This window comes from Glycine max, chromosome 3, assembly GCF_000004515.6.
Source record: "Glycine max cultivar Williams 82 chromosome 3, Glycine_max_v4.0, whole genome shotgun sequence".
NCBI classification, from domain to species: Eukaryota; Viridiplantae; Streptophyta; class Magnoliopsida; order Fabales; family Fabaceae; genus Glycine; species Glycine max.
In genome coordinates, this window is record NC_016090.4 from 3,293,008 (window position 1) to 3,316,940 (window position 23,933).

The following is a 23,933-nucleotide window of genomic DNA, read 5'->3' on the forward strand; positions in this document are numbered from 1 at the left end:
CATAAAATGTTAATTTCATTACGTGTGAACTTCTAACAAGGAACGGATAAACTCAAGAATCCGACGTCTTAAATCATAACTAATTAAATTTGTTCGCATTGATTGGTTAATTAGTTTTTTTTTTTATAATTAGATTAGTACATTTTAGACTTTAGTAATCAATAAAATGGCATTATCCTTTAGGACAAAAGAAAAAAGAAAAAGGAGAAGGCCCCATAACAAAATGGATAAGCAAAAAGATAAGGCTGACATCTAATAATACTCTAGAAAAGAAATAGAAGTTTAAGTAATAAATAAATAGAGATATGTGAGTTCTGAAGTCTAAACTTGAATTACAGGTTGAAGCTAAAGATTAAACATGCTAAAATTCAACCTGGTTAGATGTGAAGGGGACTCGTGCAGAAGAAATTCTACGCTGATGGGTTAGATATAAATAATAAATTTATAAATAAAAAGACTATAAATTCAAAAATGTCAAAATATTTTTTGATAAATTAATCACTTATTCAGTGAATCCACACGCTCCAATACTTTTGGACACTTACAAAATTTATTGAAATTACTAATAACTTGTTTGGATAAAGTAGTATCTATGTGTGCTCTGCCTTAAGTCACTTTTGCCCCAAGGAGAATTACTTTTAGTTAAAATATTTGTGGTGTAAAAAAAAAAAAAATCAACATCTGAAGAGTAATTTGTGTTTAAAGCTTTGATGCTTTCCGCTAGTTATGAGGTATATACTATATAGATAGGGAATTCTTTGGTTTTACCGAAGAAGAAAGTAAATACAATTGTACAGTAGACATTGGATTCTTTTCTAGGTCCATAAGGTTGTCGGATCCTTATTATCACAGTCACGACTTCTATTATTATTTGTGGGTTCAAGGAATTGTCTCAATCAAAATTTATTCAAGATGATAAAGATGTCTTTCGGGTGGTCAGGAGTTTTTTATTTTTATTTTTATTTTTATTTTTTAAATATATATTTTTAAATAACACGTGTTAGAAAAGTAATTTTACATTTATCATCAAAATTGAGAATAAAGATTTTGTAAATTTGATTTTAATTTTAAAAAACAATTCTATTTACCATCATTACCACTTCGATTTTGTCATTATTGTTAGTGTCACAACATCATTATTGTTATCGTTTTATTGTATCACAATTATTATGATCATTCTATTATTATTGTCATTGTCATTATGTGTTGCCTTCTCACCACACCATCATCACTACTACCACCATCGTACCTTGCCTTTACTGCCTTCACCACCACCATCATTCCACCACTTTTATCACCATTACAATTGTCATCATCGCCGCCAACAATACTACATTGTCGTCGTTGCCACCATTTCTCCATCGCAACTATCGCTATCATTTGTCACCTTCATTGTCGTGTCTCTTTCATTGTCACTATCCCACCCACTATCACTGATAATTTTAAAAATCGAATTAGCAATTGACTTGATCCAAGAAACTAAAAATTAAAAATCGTGTGAAATTTTTAAAACTAAAAATTAAAAATCATTCTGAACGAAAGCTAAGCTAATGTGATCCAAGAAACATAAGTTGATATTTAAATTTTTGAACTGTTTATCACAACTATTTTTTGATGAATTGACATACCAACAAACAATCTAATAACCTGATTTTTTTTTTCTCTCACAAAATCATATGATATCAACAAGACGTAGTGTTTATCTTCATACCACCCAACATGATGATGTGACAAAAGAAGAGAGAAAGAAAAGTTTTTATAAAAAGGTGATATAATATATATAAAAAAATCCATCTGTCAATTAGATGGAGGTTATTGACATTTTAATATCTTCATCTTTTATAATTTTTTAAACATATTTAAATATTAATATTATTTAAAACTAAAAATTCTCATTTTTATGCACCTATAAATATGAAAACAAACATATATAAAATTCAAAATAATTTGAATGTTAATCATAGTAAAAAATATCACATTTTATATATTGGTCTATAAATTAATTTAATAAAATATTTTAGAAACATGTATATAAAGTTATATATACTTACATACGTTATTAATTACTACAATTTACAAATATTTTAAGTTAAATAATATGTCTTTTGGTAAAAAAATATGAATATGGAGTCAAAAGAAAATACTCCAAAAGTGATTTTTTTATCTATATAAAAGTTGTAATCATAACAATAATGATTAAAAATTATATAATAGAAATAAATTATTGAAATAATTATTTTATAAAAATAAATATGTGCAAAATACATTTCAGGAAATGGATAAATTAATGTTCGTCACTAGTGAATTTCATACTTTATTTTCCTACGGGTATACAGGAAATAAACTCTCCAAATGTTTCTTCAACTTTTTTTTAATATTGCTACTACATAAGCACATTAAATGTATAAAAAATAGATATATTTATATTTTTTTAACATATCATCATTGATAATTTTCTTCACACAATATCAACCAACCAATGATACTAAATATTACATATTTATACTCACAATATAACACACATATTACATATTAATATATTTATCCACAATGATAACACTAATAATTTAAATAACAAAAAAAATCATAAACAATTATCATATGTTAAAATTGTTAATTAATATATTACTAATCATCTATATTACATATACCAAAAAATAATACATAATATTTTAATAAAATTTATCAAATTTAATTACTGAAATCAGAACAGATACCAACAAATAAAATATTAATATAACATATTACCTTATATATTTCCTGATTCCTTTTTTAATCAAATACACATAAAAAATATTTTATAGGAACGACTAATTATATTAGAATATTCCATATAAGTTGAAATAAATTAATATTTATGAATTGAAATTTTAACAAATGGTAAAACGTCATTTTTTTAAGAATGATTTTTTCTCAGTTCTAAATAATCAATCTTTTTCTATTCTCATTTTTCAAAGAATGAAAAATTCTTTCTTTTTCATTTTGTACTATTCTCTCACTTCGAGTGAAAAAAATTTATCTAGATATTTTTACTTTTTAGTTTAAGAATAAGTCATTTTTTTAACACATGAAATCTTAATGATACATGAAATCAATAATAATCGATAATTATATATGTCTCTATGTATCTTAATCAAATGTCAAATAATATACCTAAACTTTAGATATACAATGTCGAGAGACAAATAATTAGAAAAATCAAGAAGATAATTTTTTCTTTTCACTTCTGTACTATTTTTTTCACTTCTAGTAAAAAATATTTAATCTTTTTTATTCATTTTATTCAAGAATGTAAAATTCTTCCTTTTTGCAGTGTTTTTCCACTTTTAGTAGGAGTAAAAAAATTCTTCAATTTTTTTTATTAGGTCTTCAAGACCTTTAACAAAAGTATTTTTTAATTTTTTTTATTTAATAATATCTTCAAGACACATTATGTCAACAAAAATTTCATATTTGTTAACAATGTAACTACACACATCATACTTATGAATAGTATGATTAAAAAGATAAAAAAAATCTTTACTTTTAAAATGTGAACTCAAAAGAATATAACTTTTTCATGACATAATTAAATTATAATAAAATTTTATTTTAATAAAATTAGTAGGCCTCGATCATTACAATATTATTTTCTCACTTCTAGTGAGAAAAATTATTCTCTTATTAGTTTTTTTACTTTTTTGTATTATTTTCTCACTTTTTGTGGGAAAAATATTTTAAAAGTTTCTTTCCATCGTAGAATTTTAAGACTCTCAAATGATTAATTTCATAATTACCTAAATAAAAGACAAATATTTTAACAAATAGAATGTATGGATAATGAAATAAGAGAAAAGAAATCTAACGAATTTAAAAAATAATTTTCTCCAATCAAATTTTTTACATGATTTTTTCTTGTAAGTTACAATACTAATTGTTGATGATCTATAAGAGAAAGACAATCAAATTGATAACGTATTAAGTATAATATAAATACAAAAAATTATAAGCATTTATTTAAAAGAAGTAATTTATTTATAAATAAAAAAGTAACTACAAAATTAAAAAATATATATAAATAAAGATAAATAATAAAAGATAAAAAATTATATGAATAGAGACGTACAACATAAAACAATCTAATATTTAACCTGATTTTTTTCTCTCACAAAATCTTGATTATGACATCAAACAAGACTTAGTGTTTATCTTTTTATCACATAACTAGCGAGTGGTCCGTGCCTATGCACGGACTCATACTAATATTTGAGATTTCATAAATATAAATTATTACTACATGTACACATTTATATAATTTTGTTTATTTTGATAATAATAATATTTAAGTATTGACAGAAATAAAATATGAATTTGAAACTAATATTGAGCTACATATAGGTAATAAAACATAATTTTAAGGTAATGGGTGAATATTATATATTGTTAGGAATAAAAGAAAGAATGTATAGTAAAAATATGTGAATCAAACGATTATATGATTGAATAATATGTACATCATTAAGTTATGAAACATGAAGGGGCAGAAAAAAGAAATGATAAAAATATAAGCCAACGAAATAAATTCAGAATTAATTAAAGCAAATCATAAACTGTTCAGTTAAAATTAAAATGGAATTGAAAAATTGTTCGATACCCAAAGGTATTGAACTTACAACATTAATAAAAGTATGAGAAAAAGACATATGAAAGAACCTTTGGGATGCACATAACTAAAATCAAACATTAGTAGTGTTAGCCGGTACCTTCAAATTGTTGGGTGTATTTCTTCCTTTTTTTTTATTGAAGAACCTTTGGAATGCATATAATTAAAATAAGATATTAGTAGTGTTAGTCCATGCCTTAAAATTGTTGACTGTATTTTTTTTGTCTTTTTTTTTATTGAAGAATCTTTGGGATGAACATGACTAAAAATAGATATTAGTAGTGTTAGCCCGTACCTTGAAATTGTTGATTGTATTTTTTCCATCTTTTTTATTAGAGGACCTTTGGGATGCACATGACTAAAATCAGGTATTAGTAGTGTTAGCCCGTGCTTTTAAATTGTTGGCTGCATTTTTTTTTCTTTTTAATTGAATCCCCTCCACCATAAATTAAAGAAAGTAATACACACACAAAAATTACAGAGCATAAATCTTTCGTCCATGTTTATTCTACAATTAAAATTCATAGAACATAACAAATGGTAATCGAAATAAGACCACACAAAGAAAAGAATGGAGATCTCATCTGGAAATATGTTTTGTTGAACAGTATGGGTTATTATAAGTCGTCTTATATTGTTTTTAATTACTAAAGGTAAAACAAAATAAAAAAGGAATAAGTCAACATGCAAATTATGTTTATTTCGATATCCTAATAAAATTGTTAAGTAGTTCGGAATGAAATGAAAAAATAACCAAAATAAAAATAAAATATGGTTATTAATTAAATGTTAATAAATTGAAAATGACTTTGGCAAAAATAAATACAAAATTAAAGTTGATTTGAATAAAATGCTAAAATTGATAGTGTAATATTTTAAATTGATTTAGTTCAAACTAATTAGAAATAAGTCAATGTCTAAATTATCATTATTTTGATATCCTAATAGAACATGCTTATTAAAATTGATCAAACTTTTATAAAGTGACAATGATTACGGAAGAAATAAATACAAAAGTAAACCTGGTTTTAATAATTTGTTAAAATTGATATGGTAATATTTAAAATTTATTGTTAAGAACCTACTAATTAGGAATAACTTAACTGCTAAATTATTATGTTTATTAATTAGAAAATCATGAATATTTTAATGTATTAACTGATTATTTAAAACTGATTGTTAAGGACCTATTAATGGAAAGGTTTAAATTATGATTATTTACATATCTAAATAGAATATGTTTAGTAATTTGAAAATCATGATTATTTTCATATACTAACAAGAAGATTTAAAATTGATTGTTAAGTACCTATTAATGGAAAGATATTTTAAATTTGCCTAACATTTTGTTTAATTTTTAAATCCATAAAACATAATTTTAAATATAATTGATTGATAAGTTTTTATTAATTATGAATAATTGAACGCCAAAATTACTTTTTAAGATTAATAGTGTAATATTTAAGATTGATTGTTAAGTAAAATGATATTATGATTAAATTTTTATAAATTGACGATGATTAAGACAAAAATAAATACAAAAGGGAACCTAGTTTTAATAATATGTTAAAATTGTTATGGTAATATTTTAAATTGATTATTAAGAGCCTATTAATTAGGAAAAATTCAACGTCTAAATTATGATTATTTACCTATCCAAACAAAATATGTTTAGTAATTTGAAAATCATGATTATTTTAATATACTAACGTTTAAAATTGATTATTAAGTACCTATTAATGGAAAGGTCTTTTAAATTTTTCTTAGGTTTTGTTTAATGTTTAAATTCACAAAACATACTTTTAAATATAATTGATAGTTAAGTTCCTACTAATTAGGAATAATATGTTAAGTTTCTACAAAAGTGAAATATTTATTGGTAAAACTGGTTGTTGTAATTACAACACACGATCTAAGGTGTGAATATTTTTATGAGTGATCTGAACAATTTAGATACAAAAGATTCAGATGCTTATTAAAAACAAACTTGAAATTATAATACAACACAGATGTCCTATTTTACAGATTCACTAAACAAGTAAAAAGTATTTTGTGATGAACTGTTGAGTGATCCCATTAAAGTAGCTTTTCTTGGCCTAATTGAATTATTGGTCAATTTTCAGTCCGATAAAGTGAAAAACAAATAGAAGTCAATCTCACTCATGTTACACAAAAAGAGGATTGAAGTTAAGCAAATTGATTCAAAATAACCCCTAACCAAACCACAAAATAAAAAATAGAATGCATGTGAAAATTGCAGACCGACGATATCATCTTGATGACATCGTGGCTACTCCCTCGTGCGTGACTAACTATTCCAAGGAATATATAAGGACATAGTTAATGTTGCTTTAAAAAAAAACCAAAAATGGTTACATTGACACAAATTTGAAATGAAAGCAAAAAAACCAAAGTTCTAAGCTTTAGAACATTTAAACTACATGTAGTGAAAAAAAATCCAAAAAAACGCATACAAATGCAAATACAGGTAAAAAGAAAACATAGAAGAAGACAGAGAGGAAAAAATCAAAGTTTTTTGGGATAAAGCAAGAAAACGAACCTGTATTCATGAAGTTTGGAGATAAAAATCGAAGCTTTTTGAGATAAAAATGGTAGCTTTAGAAGAAACAACGAACATGCAGTGAAAAAAATAAAAAATAAAAAGCACATGGAGAGGGAAAACGAAGCATATTCATGGAGTTTGGAGATAAAAATCGAAGCTTTTGAAGATAAAAATGGTAGCTTTAGAAGAAACAATGAACATGCAGTGAAAAAAATAAAAAAATAAAAAGCACATGGAGAGGGAAAACGAAGTACATTCATGGAGTTTGGAGATAAAAATCGAAACTTTTTGAGATAAAAATGGTAACTTTAGAAGAAACAACGAACATACAGTGAAAAAAAATCGAAAAAAAGCACATGAAGAGGAAAAACGAAGCACATTCGTGGAGTTTGGAGATAAAAATGGTTGCTTTAGAAGAAACAATGAACATGCAGTGAAAAAAATAAAAAAAAAGCACATGGAGAGGGAAAACGAAGCACATTCATGGAGTTTGGAGATAAAAATGGTAGCTTTAGAAGAAACAACGAACATGCAGTGAGAAAAATCGAAAAAAAGCACATGGAGAGGAAAAACGAAGCACATTCGTGGAGTTTGGAGATAAAAATTGAAACTTTTGGAGATAAAAATGGTAGCTTTAGAAGAAACAATGAATATGCAGTGAAAAAAAAAAGCACATGGAGAGGGAAAACGAAGCACATTCATGGAGTTTGGAGATAAAAATCGAAACTTTTTTAGATAAAAATGATAGCTTTAGAAGAAACAACGAACATGCAGTGAAAAAAATTGAAAAAAAGCACACGGAGAGGGAAACCAAAGCACATTCATGGAGTTTGGAGATAAAAATCGAAGCTTTTTGAGACAAAAATGGTAGCTTTAGAAGAAACAATGAACATGCTGTGAAAAAAATTGAAAAAAAGCACATGGAGAGGGGAACCGAAGCACATTCATGGAGTTTGAAAATAAAAATTGAAGCTTTTTGAGATAAAAATGGTAGCTTTAGAAGAAACAATGAACATGCTGTGAAAAAAATCGAAAAAAAGCACATGGAGAGGGAAAACGAAGCATAACCTTTGAGTTTTTCGTCCGGCATCTCCGTCATTTCTGTCTGGCATTTGGAGAACAACAACACCAAGGCATCGTTTTCGAACGGTGGTAGGAAAAAAAAAAAGAGAGAATGAGAGAGAGAATGAGAATGAGAAAGGGTGGAAAGAGTGAAATAGAGAGAACGGTCTAAGGAAAAAAAAGAGAGAATGAGAGAGAGAATAAGGATGAGAAACGGTGAAGAGAGAATTGTTTAAATAATTGGGCGTTTTCAAACTATTACGATTTTTTGGCATTAATTACAGGTTTGACACGGTAGCATGAGGTGACATTTTTGGACAAGAATTGAAACAACCACAGCATGACACGTGGCCTTGACAGCCAATGTCAGGGCCTTGTTTGTATCATGACTAAAGAGACGCCCGTGCCGATGCACGGGCTCATACTAATATTTAAAATTTCATACATATAAATTATTACATGTATACACTTATATAATTTTGTTTCTTTGGATAATAATAATGTTTAAGTATTGGCAGAAAAAAATACATTAAATAAAATATAAATTTGAAACATGGGTCAAGGTCTTTACCGTAGACTTGTTAATGATATTGCAAATGAAGTCGTTCGAATTAGTTTGAGTAGCCATGGAGACTCAGAAGGAGACATACTAATTTTTGTTATAAACATTAACTCTTTTTTTATCAATAGTGTTAAAATTGATAATGAAATGATGGAAAATTTAGTTTATTTGTATAATAATAATGATTAAGTATTGGCAAAAAAAATACATTAAATAAAATATGAATTTGAAACATGTGCCAAGGTCTGTACCGTAGACTTGTTAATGCTATTGCAAATGAAGTCGTTCCAATTAGTTTGAGTGACCATGGAAAATCAAAAGGAGACATACTTATTTTTGGTATAAACATTAACTTTTTTTTATCAGTAGTGTTAAAATTCATTATGACATGACTGAAAATTTAGTTTATTTGGATAATAATAATGTTTAAGTATTGGCAGAAAAAATACATTAAATAAAATATGAATTTGAAACATGTATCAAGGTCTGTACCGTAGACTTGTTAATAGTCCAAGAAACATTAATTGAAGGGAAACTGAAACAAATTAAACGCAAAAGATAAAAAAATAATAAATGTTGATTGACATTGACAAAATTGATTTATTTTTATGATGATTAGCATTAAATTATATTTATTAATTATTTATTTATTTTTCGTTTGAAACATTAATCTTATATTAACATTAATCTTATTTTTTTACCTAACATAATTAAAATATCTAACTCTTCAATAAAAATTTGAAATATCTTCTCTTAGTTTGAGTCATCGTTCATATTAATTTGAATGATCATAGAGAATCAGAAGGAGATATTTCTTTTTTTATTATTTTATTGAAGAACCTTTGGCATGCACATAATTAAAATAAGATATTAGTAGTGTTAGCTCATGCCTTAAAATTGTTGACTGTATTTTTTTGTCTTTTTTTATTGAAGAATCTTTGGGATGGACATGACTAAAAATAAATATTAGTAGTGTTAGTCCGTGCCTTGAAATTGTTGACTGTATTTTTTCCCTCTTTTTGATTAGAGGACCTTTGGGATGCACATGACTAAAATCAGGTATTAGTAGTGTTAGCCCGTGCCTTTAAATTGTTGACTGCATTTTTTTTCTTCTTTTTAATTGAATCTCCTCCACCATAAATTAAAGAAAGTAATACACACACAAAAATTACAGAGCATAAATCTTTCGTCCAAATTTAATCTACAATTAAAATTCATAGAACATAACAGATGATAATCGAAATACGACCACACAAAGAAAAGAATGGAGATCTCATATGGAAATGCGTTTGGTTGAACAGTATGGATTATTATAAGTCGTCTTATATTGTTTTTAATTACTAAAGATAAAACAAAATAAAAAAGGAATAAGTCAACGTCCAAATTATGTTTATTTCGATATCCTAAAAAAATTGTTAAGTAGTTTAGAATGAAATGAAAAATAACCAAAATAAAAATAAAATATGGTTATTAATTGAATGTTAATAAATTGAAAATGACTTTGGCAAAAATAAATACAAAATTGAAGTTGATTTGAATAAAATGTTAAAATTGATAGTGTAATATTTAAAATTGATTGTTTAGTTCAAACTAATTAGGAATAAATCAATGCCTAAATTATCATTATTTTGATATCCTAACAGAACATGCTTATTAAAATTGATCAAACTTTTGTAAAGTGACAATGATTATGACAGAAATAAATACAAAAATGAACCTGATTTTAATAATTGGTTAAAATTGATATGGTAATATTTAAAATTTATTGTTAAGAATCTACTAATTAGGAATAATTTAACTGTTAAATTATTATGTTTATTAATTAGAAAATCATGAATATTTTAATATACTAACTGAATATTTAAAATTGATTGTTAAAGACCCATTAATGAAAAGGTTTAAATTATGATTATTTACATATCTAAATAGAATATGTTTAGTAATTTGAAAATCATGATTATTTTCATATTAACATAAGATTTAAAATTGATTGTTAATTACCTATTAATGGAAAGGTATTTTAAATTTGCCTTACGTTTTGTTTAATTTTTAAATCCATAAAACATACTTTTAAATATAATCGATGGTTAAGTTTCTACTAATTAGGAATAACTGAACGCCAAAATTATTTTTTAAGATTAATAGTGTAATATTTAAGATTGATTATTAAGTAAAATGATATTATGATTAAATTTTTATAAATTGACGATGATTAAGACAAAAATAAATACAAAAGGGAACCTGGTCTTAATAATATGTTAAAATTGATATGGTAATATTCTAAATTGATTGTTAATAATCTATTAATTAGGAATAATTCAACGTCTAAATTATGATTATTTACCTATCCAAACAGAATTTTAGTAATTTGAAAATCATGATTATTTTAATATACTAACAAAATATTTAAAATTGATTGTTAAGTACCTATGAATGGAAATGTCTTTTAAATTTGTCTAACGTTTTGTTTAATTTTTAAATTCACAAAGCATACTTTTAAATATAATTGATTGTTAAATTCCTACTAATTAGGAATAATATGTTAAGTTCCCATAAAAGTGAACCTGATTTTAATAATATGTTAAAATTGATATGATAATATTTAAAATTAATTGTTAAGAACCTATTAATTTTGAAATATCTTCTCTTTGATTCAAGTATGAAACTTATCCTTGATAAAAAAAAACTAACTACACTTAAAGATTTGTTTTTCATCTATATGAATATGCTTTAGTGGAAGTAATGTAATACAATCGTACATGAGTGAAGGTCTGTCCCCTAGACTTGTTAATGACAATTTTTTTAGAGTAAATAATCAATTTCGAAAAAAAAAGACATTATCAAGTTATTCCTTGAAAATAATAAAAAAATTCTCAAAAAACAATTTATCACTCGTTTAAGTTCAAAATTCAAAAAATGTTAACGTAAAAGACAATATTAACATAGATCAAAATTCAAAAAATGTTAACGTATAAGACAATATTAATATTTCCGAGAGAACTAAAATGATAATAAAACCCTTCGCTCATTTTATTACTTTGAAAATTAAATCAACAATAATAGACAATCTTATTATAATTAATTTATTATAATAATGATTAAAAGCACCATGACAGAAAAATGCATTGGAAAGGCAAGTCTTGGGAACAAAAAAATACATTGGAAAGACAAGTTTTGGGAACAAAAAAATGCATTGGGAAGGCCAAGAAAAACACATTAAAAAGCCAAGTCTCAACCGAAAAATGCATTGGAAAGACAAACATCTTGGGAACATAATACAAATAATTAATTATTACATAATTACATTTACAATGAAAATAAATGAATAAACGCATCGTAACCGAAGCAAAAACAATGCAAAAGACAAAATATTAAATGCACAAAAAAATTAAAATTAATAAAAATCATTAATATAAATGGAGGTTGACAGTGAAGTTTTTGGGCGAAAATGAGGGCTCTTGACATTGTCACACGTAAGCACTGACGCATCCACGTCAACATTGGGCAAAGAAAACAAAGTTTTCTCCTGCGAAGAAAACGAAGCATGTTCAGGAACACCAAAAAGATCAACATGGTTCAGGAACACCAAAAAATTAAATATTTTTCACTGTGAGAACTAACAAAACAAAGGCAGAACAAAAGAAACACGAAATGCAAAAGAATAACAATACTAAACCACAATCAAATAAGGCCGAGAAAAAAAAATTCAATATTTTCCATTGCCAGAACCCAAAAATCAAAGCTTTTTGAAAAAAAAAAATTGCAGCTTTAGAAGAAACAATGAACATGCAGTGAAAAAATAAAAAACCGAAATAAAAAAAACACATACAAATGCAAAAAGAGGTAAAATGAAAACGCAGAAGGAATCGGGGAGGGAAAACGAACCTAAAAAAAAACTCAACCACGGTCAAATAAGAAGAATACTATGATCTGTAGCTTTTGTCTTGCAAAAGAAGAAGAATACTCAACCATCACAAACCTATTCTTTTCATGTCGAACTCTATTTGTTGTCGTCGTTGTTGCTGTCGGTCACAAAGATACCCAATGCTACATATCTGAACCCAAAATGTAAGAAAACCAAGAGAAAGCAACGTCGGAAAAGGCTCAGGAACACAAAAAAATTTAAGCGTTGACAGAGAAAGCAAGAAAACGAACCTGTGTTCATGAAAATAAAAATAATCATGTAGAACAAATCCATAAGCTTCGTATACAAAACGATAAAGTCATTCTAGAACAAAAAAAGGTCCAACCTTTTGTACTAATCATAAAAAATGAACAAAGCTCTAAGCTTTGTTGTTGCGATGAATAAAAAAACCACAAAAAGCTAGTAAATGATGCACATGCAACATCAAAACCCAACAAACCTCGACCAAAATGGTACATAACAACAAACCACCCAAGAAAAATCCATAAGCTTCGTATACAAAACGATAAACTCATTGTAGAACAAAAAAACATCCAACCTTTTGTACTAATCATAAAAAATGAACAAAACTCTAAGCTTTGTTGTTGCGATGAATCAAAAAACCACAAAAAGCTAGTAAATGATGCACATGCAACATCAAAACCCAACAAACCCCGACCAAAATGATACATAACAACAAACCACTTAAGAAAAATCGAAAAGCTTCGTATACAAAACAACAAACTCATGATAAAATACAAAAAGGTCAAACCTTTTGGCTTGAAATACCATCATACCTGCAAACTAAGCTGAAAACGAACAACAAACAATGTTTATGAACAAAAAGGTCGAACCTTGTGGCTTGAAATACCATCATACCTACAAACCAAGCCGAAAACGAACAACAAACAACGTTTATGAACAAAAAGGTCGAACCTTGTGGCTTGAAATACCATCATACCTACAAACCATGCTGAAAACGAACAACAAACAACGTTTTTTATGAACAAAAAGGTCGAACCTTGTGGCTTGAAATACCATCATACCTGTAAACCAAGCCGAAAACGAAGCCCTTATTTCTTACATGCGAAAACGAAGCCCTTATTTGGAAAAATGAAAATAAAAAATGGAGAGAAAGAAGAGAGAAAGGGGAGAGAACGGTAAGATGATGGAATACCAAACGGGGGAGAGAAAACAATGGAGTACCAAATGACAGAGAGAGAAAAGAAGAAATAAAATGCAATAAATTAGAAAACGTAATAAAAAGGATGCAACTGAAATAGAGAGAGAGGAGGAAAATGAAAGGCCTTTTATTAGTATTGGTACTGCCTCGGTAACGCCAAAGCATCGGTAAGAGGTATTCATCTTTTTTAATAATTAATAATAATAAAGTATGATGTGATGTTTTTAAGCGGGAAATTGGATAGCTGGCTGTGCGACACGTTAGCCCTGACAATGTCACGTCAGCATTGTCAGGACCTTGTTTGTATCATAGTAGATGATAGATGACATAATATATCATGATGTGACAAGAGAAGAAAGGAAAAATTCTTTTTATAAAAAGATAATAAAATAATAAAAATTAAATAAATCCATCTAGCGATTAGATGGAGGTTATTGATATTTTAATATCTTAATCTTTTGTAGTTTTTTTTAATATATTTAAATATTAATTTTATTTAAAACTAAAAACAAAATCTCATTTTTATGGACTCTTTATTTTTTTCTTATCACTCTTAAAATAAGTCTTCATTTAAAACTAAAAACAAAATCTCATTTTTATGGACTCTTTATTTTTTTTCTTATCACTCCTAAAATAAGTCTTCTTAATACTTTTGGGTCATAATTATAAGTCGTTATATTAATGTTTATTATAGGTTAGTCTACGCTTTATTCCCAAACCCCCTACAAGCAAACCCCTCTGGCCATCGTTCATCACCGTTAGAGGAGATTTTGTTCTCGAATTACTAAGTATACAAAATGACGACTCAATTTCGATTCTAATTTGGACTAATGTTGAAACTTTTGTCCAACATATATAGTTTATACTTGGAACCAATGTCTGAAATATGTTTTGAACATTGATTCACAATTAATAGATATTGTAAAGTTACATTTAATTCTAAAGTTACATTTAATTGCAAAATGCCACTGCACTACTTTTTACATTAATTTTTCAACAATTGATGACATTTTGGCATGTTGAAGCTGCTTTAGTGACAGGCCGATGCCTAGTATCCAAGATTATCAAACTCGAGAATTTATGTAAATTTGTGAGAGTTCTATAGACTCGACTCGTAAATTCGTTAGAGTCTACTCCATATAAAAATAATCACAAAATATTTATAAATTACATACTAATTAAACATTTCAACAATATAATAAAACAAAACAGTAAATAATAAATTTCAAAATATTTAAATAACCAAGTCTAGTAATAATATATTACTACTAGACAATAACTTGTAGAGGTTATAGTTGTAGTAGATTATTCTCATCGAAAGTTTGATGTTATTAGATAATAAGAGTTTGATATTATTAAAGGTAAGAATTTTGTATTTGAAAATAACACGTTGAATGCTAAACAGAAAACAATAAAAAATGACTTACAATTTGATTTAATTTTTTTAACTTGCTAACTCGTTGATTTGATAGTAAACTCGAGAGTTTATTAAGTTTACTTAGAGTTTATCCATAATCTACTAATTAAAAGAAAAATTTACTAAAGAGTCAACTCGCATAGGACAAATAGACTCATAAACTTATCAGAGTTAGCAAGTTAAGTCGAGAGTTTGATAAACATACTTTTATTAGTGCAAGCCACTAATTCTAGGAATGGATGTGGGGAGCTACATTATAGATTTTTGTTATATCTATATTATTATTTATTTTTCTAAGTAAGCTTTCTTTACTATCATAAATATTCTATATTTAAAATATTCCTATATTATTATTTTAAAAAATACATTCTGAAATAATGTTTAAATTTTTAATTCTAAAAAGTTTTTATGAAACACAAAAATTTAAGCATCATTTTGAAAAATATTTTTTTTTTACAATACACAAAATAAATTCTAAAAGATGCATTCTGAAATGATATTGAAATTTTTATATTATGAAGTCAAATTTTTTTTAATACTTTTTTAAATCCAATAAAAAAATGTTTTACATTTATTCCAAAATCTAAAAGGACAACCATCTCAATAAAGAGTGACATACAAAGAAAGTATCTATTGTCTATACCTCACCTCTATCCAAATTACATTGCAAATTATGCATCGGAATCCAAAGTAGGTAAGAACTTTTTCTAGTTTGTGGCAAGAGAATAAATCTATTATATAGCTAAAACAAAAAAAGTGAGAAAGAAAGGAATATCAAAGCAAGAAGATATCATATTGGAGTAATACATGGAGTGAACGAGGAAAAAAATGATTCTAATGAAAGAGAGGACAAATGTTTTGTTTTCACGAAAGAGGGAGGGGAGAAGTATGCAATCGTGTGAGAGAAAAGAAAAGATTTAAAATAAAAGGTTATTAAATCATTTGAATTTAAAAAAAGAGTGTACTTAACAACAAAAAATAGTGAATATAGCAAGTGCCCTATTATATAAGACATTTCAGACCTATAAATACAAATTTAAGCCTGTTTTATACATTTCCTACACTCATTAACTAGGACATGAAGTGTGTGCAAGTTCTATTTCTCAACGGAGGCTTTCGCTGCTTGCTCGAATCCTCTCTATCATTTGAGGCACCCACCATATTTGGAGACACCAAAATCCCTCTAAAGAACATGCTTTGTTCTTTTCTTTCCTTCTGTCTTGAGTAGTTTTTTTCTCATCTGATGCCATGCATGCCATGAAAGATAGAACCAATCTTTGAGCCTAGTGTGAAAGTTAATTATATAACTTATAACATTTGTAATTGTAGTAGTTCAATTCCTTGTTTTGGTGCTACCACTTTAGTCACTTATTGGATGTTTGATGGTCAATAGAGATACACACTTGTGAAGAGAATTGGGTGTTTAGCTAATGCGCAGGGGCTAAGGTTTTTACAATAGTGCTATTCTTATTTGAAATTCTCACAATCTTTTTTTTTTATAATATTTTTCTTTATTTTTAATTATATATATCAAGCATTTGTCTCATCTACAACTACTTGTTTTATTTTTAATTTTTACCATTTCTTTTTTTTTCTTTTCAAAATATCAAAATTTTAAAAGAAAATAACCTTATATATTATTAACCAGGGATGAGACCAGAAAAAATATTAAGGGGGACGAAGAATTAATTTACTACGATTAAAATTTATTTATATACCAAATTTCAAATATTGTAAATCCTTAGTTAACAAATAAACAGTAAATTAAATTATTCTTAAAACAAATTAAAAACAATTCAAAATAGAATAGTTATTTAAGAGCGTCTATAATTCATAGTTCTTTATGGATTTTTTTAATAGATCTTACTCTCCACTTTACTGTTAAGAATTTTTATTATTTTTTCTCCGTGATAAACATTAAACGAATTGTTTAAATGAACTTTAAATATATATGATTTATCGATTAAAATTGATTAAACAAAGTTGTTTATATAAATAACATCAAGTTATTGGTTTCAATATGGTAGATTTTGTTAAATAATGTTATTTAAACTTAAGTAACTCTTATATGCAACAACGTTAAACAGGATCTATAACAATATTTATAACGAGAAAAGACAATTAAAAAGCAAACAAATAATCTAAATTCTTCGTATATTTTTGCTACATAGAAATCCAGATTTTAGAATTTAAGTGTATATATATTGAAAGCAATTAAAACTTAAAAACAATCCAATTAAAAAAAGAAAGTTATTACAGACTTACAGTGTTGCCTAGTAACATGTATTTGTAAAATATATTAAAAACAAAATTACATCCTAACATGAAAAAAAAATGAAAACATCCCCTAAAGGAAGATAGCTTCCAACAACACACGCCTAATAAAACTAATTATTTATGTTATTTATGTATTAAGGTCTGATTTGACACAAAATATATAAAAAAATAGTAACTTTGGTAACGTTAATGTATATATCAGTAAAGAGCTATGTTTTGTATCAGTAAAGAGAATCTACTAGGAGAGTAAAAATAAGACAAAGGATTAATGTACATGTTAAGAACATTTTAATTTGTGTTTTAGGGAGGGCGACTTCCCCCCTTTCTATGAACCCAGTTCCGTCTCTGTTCTTAACTTTATTGTGGATAAAAAAAAAACAAAAAAAGATGAATCATGGATCATAGGTTCCATGAACAAACTCTAATATCAAATATGCGTTTGCTTTTGGGGAATGATAATTACGTGATTAGGCTACCATGCCTTGTTCCAAAACTCAAATAATAATAACAATGTAATAAAAAAAAATATAATTAAAACAATAAACAAATATTAAATAATAATAAAATACAATAAGATTAAAAATAACAAAAATAAAATTAAAATTAGTAAAACACAATCTTTTACATGTATATTTTTTTTTATATCTAGATCACATATTTTTTATTGAAAGAAATTTTGTTTAAGTTAGATAAGATCATTATAAATAATAAATCTCTCATTAAGCTTAAATAACTCACACCCCGTTGATGCACGTGTTTGATACATCTTTAAATTCATTACTAATCCATTATTTTATTTTTCTATTGATGATTAACAACTTCTTTAGGATTTTACACCCGACACTTGGCCACAACACAAAGAGGGTTCTTCTTATGCTGTGTAATTCCGGGCAACACTTCAGTATCAATGTCTTCCCTTGTCATTGCTGGTGGCAATTCCCAGTCAAAAGAATAAAAAAGATTGGCGAGAATAAGATCCATTGTGGCAAATGCCAAATTCAAACCAGGACAAATTTTACGACCAGCACCAAATGGAATGAACTCAAAATTTTGTCCACGAAGATCTATGTTGCTATTTAAAAATCTCTCGGGTATAAACTCTTTTGGATCTTTCCAAGCCTTAAGGTCTCTATAGATAGCCCAAGCATTAACATATATTAATGTCTTGGCTAGAATTTCATAACCCTCTATCGTGCATTTTTGACTTGTTTCTCTTGGTATAAGTAGTGGTGCTGGTAAGTGCAATCTCAGTGTCTCTTTTATCACTGCCTTAAGAGGGAATTTGAACATCATCTTCATCTTAGAATGCTTTCTGACCACTTAAACTACTTATTTCTTCTTGAACTTTCTTCATAACGCTTGGATTTTTTAATAGTTCAGTCATAGCCCAGAGTGTTGTTAGAGCAGTTGTTTCTGTTGCTCCTAAGAGTATGTTCTGTTGAAAAAAATCAGCAGTAATTAATAATAGGAAGAAAATAAATTTGCACATAACTTTTTTCTTTTGTTAGTGTTAAATAAGACTTCATTTTCTTCTGTCTGTTAAATTAATTGATGCACTATCTATACTAGCTATAATTCCAAGATTAGTTTTTAATAAAAAGTTTAATAACAAAATTAAATTGACCTGCATCAGTTATTGCAAAGGTGACCAATTTCTTACTCAAATGCAAGTATTGATTTACAATTCTAATCTAGATGATAACCGTCTATTTTTGATATATCAATGATGGTTGAGAATTTCAATATGACACTTGTGAACATCAATCAGCTTCTAAAAAAAAATCACTTTCGCATGAGTTTTTTTTTTGAATAAAAACAAATACACAGAGAAATTATATAATCTATGAATAAGAGTGATGTAAGTTTTTTGTTAGAATTGAAATAGACAAAGTAAAGAGAAGGAATTACGGGAATGGAAATTCAAACCATGAGCAACCCTTTGATGTTATCATTGGTGAGATCTATGGAAGACGAATCATTCTTTTTCAGTTGAAGTACGACATCAACAATATCCTTTTCCGCTTGAGTCTTTTCATTAGAATCCATGTGTTCATCAATGAATTTTTGGTAGAACTTATCCATCTCATTGAAACTCCTTTCAAGACGTGCATGGAGTCCCCTGAGTGTATCAATCCAACCCGTGAAAGGAATAAAATCTGAAAGAAAGAAGGTACCCATCATGGTTGACACTCTTTGAACTGCTCAAGGAACCTGCTAGTTTCAGTTCCTTCCTCTTCATACCTTCTCCCCAAAGCAATTCTACATATAATGGTGTTAGCAAGAGACATTAGCAGTTCATTCAAATTTGTAACTTTTGAAGATGAAGTATGCCTAGATATTTTTTTTATCATCTGCTTGACCTCAAAATGTCTTATTGAGTAAAAGCATGAGACACGTCTAGAGCTAAGGACATGGATAACACAAGTTTTTCTGATTTCTTTCCAATAATTGTTGTATGGGGAAAATGCCAAGTCTAATCCATTATAGGAAAGTTTCTGTTGGCCAAGTAATTTAGGTCGTCCACAAAACTGAAGGTCATGGTCTTTCATTACCCCTTTGGCCACTTTAGGTGAGCAAACAACTATAGTTGGCCTCATGCCTAATAGAAGGGAAAAATAAAGGACCATATTTCTTTGAGAGTTGCCATAGATGCTGATAAAGAGCAGAATTATCTAGCTGATGAAGATTCCCTATTATGGGAAGGCCTCTAGGACCAGGTGGAAGGAGAAGCTTCTTGATTGTTTTACGGTATTGAAACAAGAACAACAAATACACAGGAATAGTTAGGCATAGAATTAGAAGAAATGAATGAAACATTGTGGCCTATGTATGTTGGACGTGAAAGAAATATATCTTTTGAATAATAAAAATCAGCTTCCTTTCGTGGTATTTATGTAAGAGGAATGCCAACGAAATAATTTTCTCGAAGCATTTCATCGCTTACTACACCCTTCCTCGTCTCTGGGTGCCTAGGTATCCACCATAAGTCTTTCTTCGTTTGAACCTCGCCCTTAACTTTCAGGCTATGCCATCCTAAGGTGCTTTTAACACTCTTTATAATACTCTCTTTTTTATTGATTAAAATATTTATAAAATTATAAAAAAAGGTAAGTGTGGTTCATTAAAAAAGTGTGGGGTGTGCCTTGTTTTAACTCTTAACCTACATTGTTGGTAGGGGTGATTTTGAATGCACATGGGTGAGTGTGTGGTATGAATACACGAGTTTGTAAGTAAGTGTGTGTGTGCTCGATAACGTAAAGCGTAAGTGTGTGAATGTGTGTCGAGAGAGTATGAGAAAACCTAATATTTATAGAGTGGAGAGGAAGTTGTGGGTCTTTATTTGTCGGGAGTGTTACGACCCTTGTAGATAATTATCGGCTTGTAGATAATAGCCGATAACTTATAGATAACGTTACAGATAACATTAGCTTAAAGATAATTGTACCTTGTAGATAATGTGTAGTCCTGTAGATAATTGAATATATATCAAGAGATAAAGGGATGCCAACATATTCAAATAATAAAAGTTAGAGATAACTTGTGATTTGGGGAGTTCAACTGCGAAGGGTTGGACGTCTGTGCTCCTACACCAGGATTGACATGGAGGATTGACGTGTGTCTTGGAGTGTCACATGGTATGATACATGTATTTTGTGGATTATGAACAACACAATTGCTTAAAGTTCTACTCAATTTACTTATTACTTCAGGTGATGTCTTGGTAGTTCACAGATATAAGTTTTTGTCTGCTATCTTTCATGTGGACACACAAGTATGTGTAAATAGAGATTTTTTTTGAAAGTTTGAGATCCAGGGGCGCACCAATGTATAGGGGAGGGGACCTTGGCGGTTTAAATCACCATAAAATTTTAAAAATCTTTTAAAAAAATTTAAGCCAAACAAATTTTGACTTTTTTACATCACCTAAAAATGAACCACTAGAAAATATAATATTGTCAGATCCTAATTCTATTTGGGCAAAAAAAACAAAAAAAAGAAGGAAAGAAAAAGTATTAAGAAAAAGAAAACAAAAAAATAAACAAAAAAACAAAAGAATAAAAAACAAAAAAAAAGAGAAGAAAACAAAACAAAAAAAAAAGAAGAAAAAATAAAACAAAAAAGTATTAAGAAAAAAAAAAGAACAGTAAAAAAACAAAAGAAAGAAAAGAAAGAAAATGTAAAAAAAAGAAAAAAATAGAAGAAAAAGGAAAAGTTAAAAAAAAAAAAGATTTTGTGACCTATTGGCTTCTCAAGGAGAGCCCATTAGGTCAAGAGGAGAACATTGTATAAAAAAATAAAGAAGGAAAGTCTGTGCAATTAAGGCACATAGGAGGCAACATGAATCCCAAGGAGAACAATGGACCAATCTGTTGGCGTCATTTGACATTGTCGTGAGAAAAGAGAGAGGGATCACTAGGTAACCCCTCATTTCCTCACTCTCTCAGTTTCCCTCTAGTCTTTTCTTCTTTCTTTCTTTTCTCCCCCCTTTCTTTCTTCTTTCTTTATGTTTTCAATCTACTGCTTCGTTATGTCCCATCTCGTCGATGGGCACCTTGGCCGTCGGCGATGTTTTTGTGAATTGAATTGGGATTTTCTTTTCGTTGGGTTTTCACGCATTCCTTCATCTCCTTTGTTCTTCTTCTTTTTTTGTTTGCGCCACCATCGTGCCTCCTTCGCATCATCGCTATCGTGGTCGTGCCATCGCTGTCCCCGTGGCGGCCTCGCACCGTTGGATCTTGGATCAATGGTGTCGAGGACGGGGCGCCACCCTCTATGCTGGTTCACCCTTTTATCGTGTCGTTTGGAGGCTAGGACATCTAGGGTTTTTCAACCCTGTTGTCTAATTGCGGGTTGGGTCAGGTCACCCTGACCGAGTTCCAACCCAACAAAAAAATGGAAAAAAAATTTACTATTTACACCACCTTTTCAAATATGCACCATTTTCTCATTTTGGGTCTAGCCCGTTTTTATGAAGTATGAAATAAAATAAAAACCACTATTTGCACCAATTTTTTACACATCACCTTCTTTCATGTTATGCCTAGCCCATTTTTGTGAAGTCTAAAGTAAAATAATAACTGTTATTACACTTTTTTCTTTAATACAAGCACCTTCTTCTATTTTGGGCATAACATGTATTTTTTAGTCTGAAAGAAAATAAAAAGTGCTACTCACAGCTGCTTTTTCAACACATGCACCTTCTTTTGTTTTGGGCCTAGCGTGTGTTTTTTTTATTATTAAGTCCGAAGTAAAATAAAACTGATGGTTACACCACTTTTTTTATATATGCACCCCTGAAACTTAGGATGATGACTAGGTCCACCATGTCTGCACTCCGTCAGTGTTAATTAAGTCAAAGTCAATCCTTTTGACTTTGAAAAAAAAATATAAATATTAGTAGATGAATCTTTATTTTATTTAATTTCTTTATTGTTTATATCATTTATTTCATTCTTCAATGTGATTTTATTTTTATTATTGCCTAGTTAGTTAGTTTAATTAATAATGTATTGTAAATATCTCGTTATTCTTTCCTTCATGTTTCAATCGTGGGTATTTAATTAGTAAGTGTACTCTTCACTTTTATTTTATATCTTTCTATTCCCATTCTATTTATTGGATTTCCTATCACTATGTCATTTATTTATTTATTTTTACAAATCCCCATTAGTAATCTTTAGTATATGCTTATGTTTTGTGCACTTCATGTTGGGTCTTCGACTTGTTTGGTGGTGTTTCAATAACGCGTGAGTAAATTTTGTGAATTTCATACTGGATCTTTGACTTGCTTGAGATCACAAAATTTACCACAAAATTAAAGTATTTTCCCCAAAAGTAAGTTTTCAAATAGATGATCACTCAATTCCATTTTTTTCACGTTTCACGCATTTTCTGTTGGGTCTCCAACTTGTTTGGCGGTGTTTAAGTAAAGTAAGTAAATTTTGTGAATGTCATGCTAGGTCTCCGACTTGTTTGAATTCACAAAGTTTTTCACAAAATCAAAATTTTTCAAAAAATAATAATAAAATAAAATCAACCCAACACATAAGTTCTTTTTCTACAAAAAATTACTTAAGTCTGATTTTCTCATTGCACCTGAGGATATGCAGGAGCAAGGACAAACACCTTGTCGACCTAGAAAAGCAAAAAAAAAAAAAAAGAAAACTAAAAAAACATAAAACTTCTTTTTTTTTCTTAAAAAAGTTTTTTGTTTTCTTTCTTTTTCTAAATAAACAAACATAACTCATGTCTCAAGGGAAAATAAATAATTAAAAAGTTATTTTATTTTTAGCATACTCAATTAAAGGTTGTTGTCTTCATGA

General features: G+C 27.9%; 1 pseudogene; it reads right to left on the reverse strand.

Annotated features, from left to right (window-relative positions):
- Window positions 1-18,441: 18,441 nt before the first annotated feature.
- LOC100797060 (cytochrome P450 71A1-like) lies at window positions 18,442-19,912 on the reverse strand (annotated as a pseudogene).
- Between the last annotated feature and the right edge of the window lie 4,021 nt (window positions 19,913-23,933).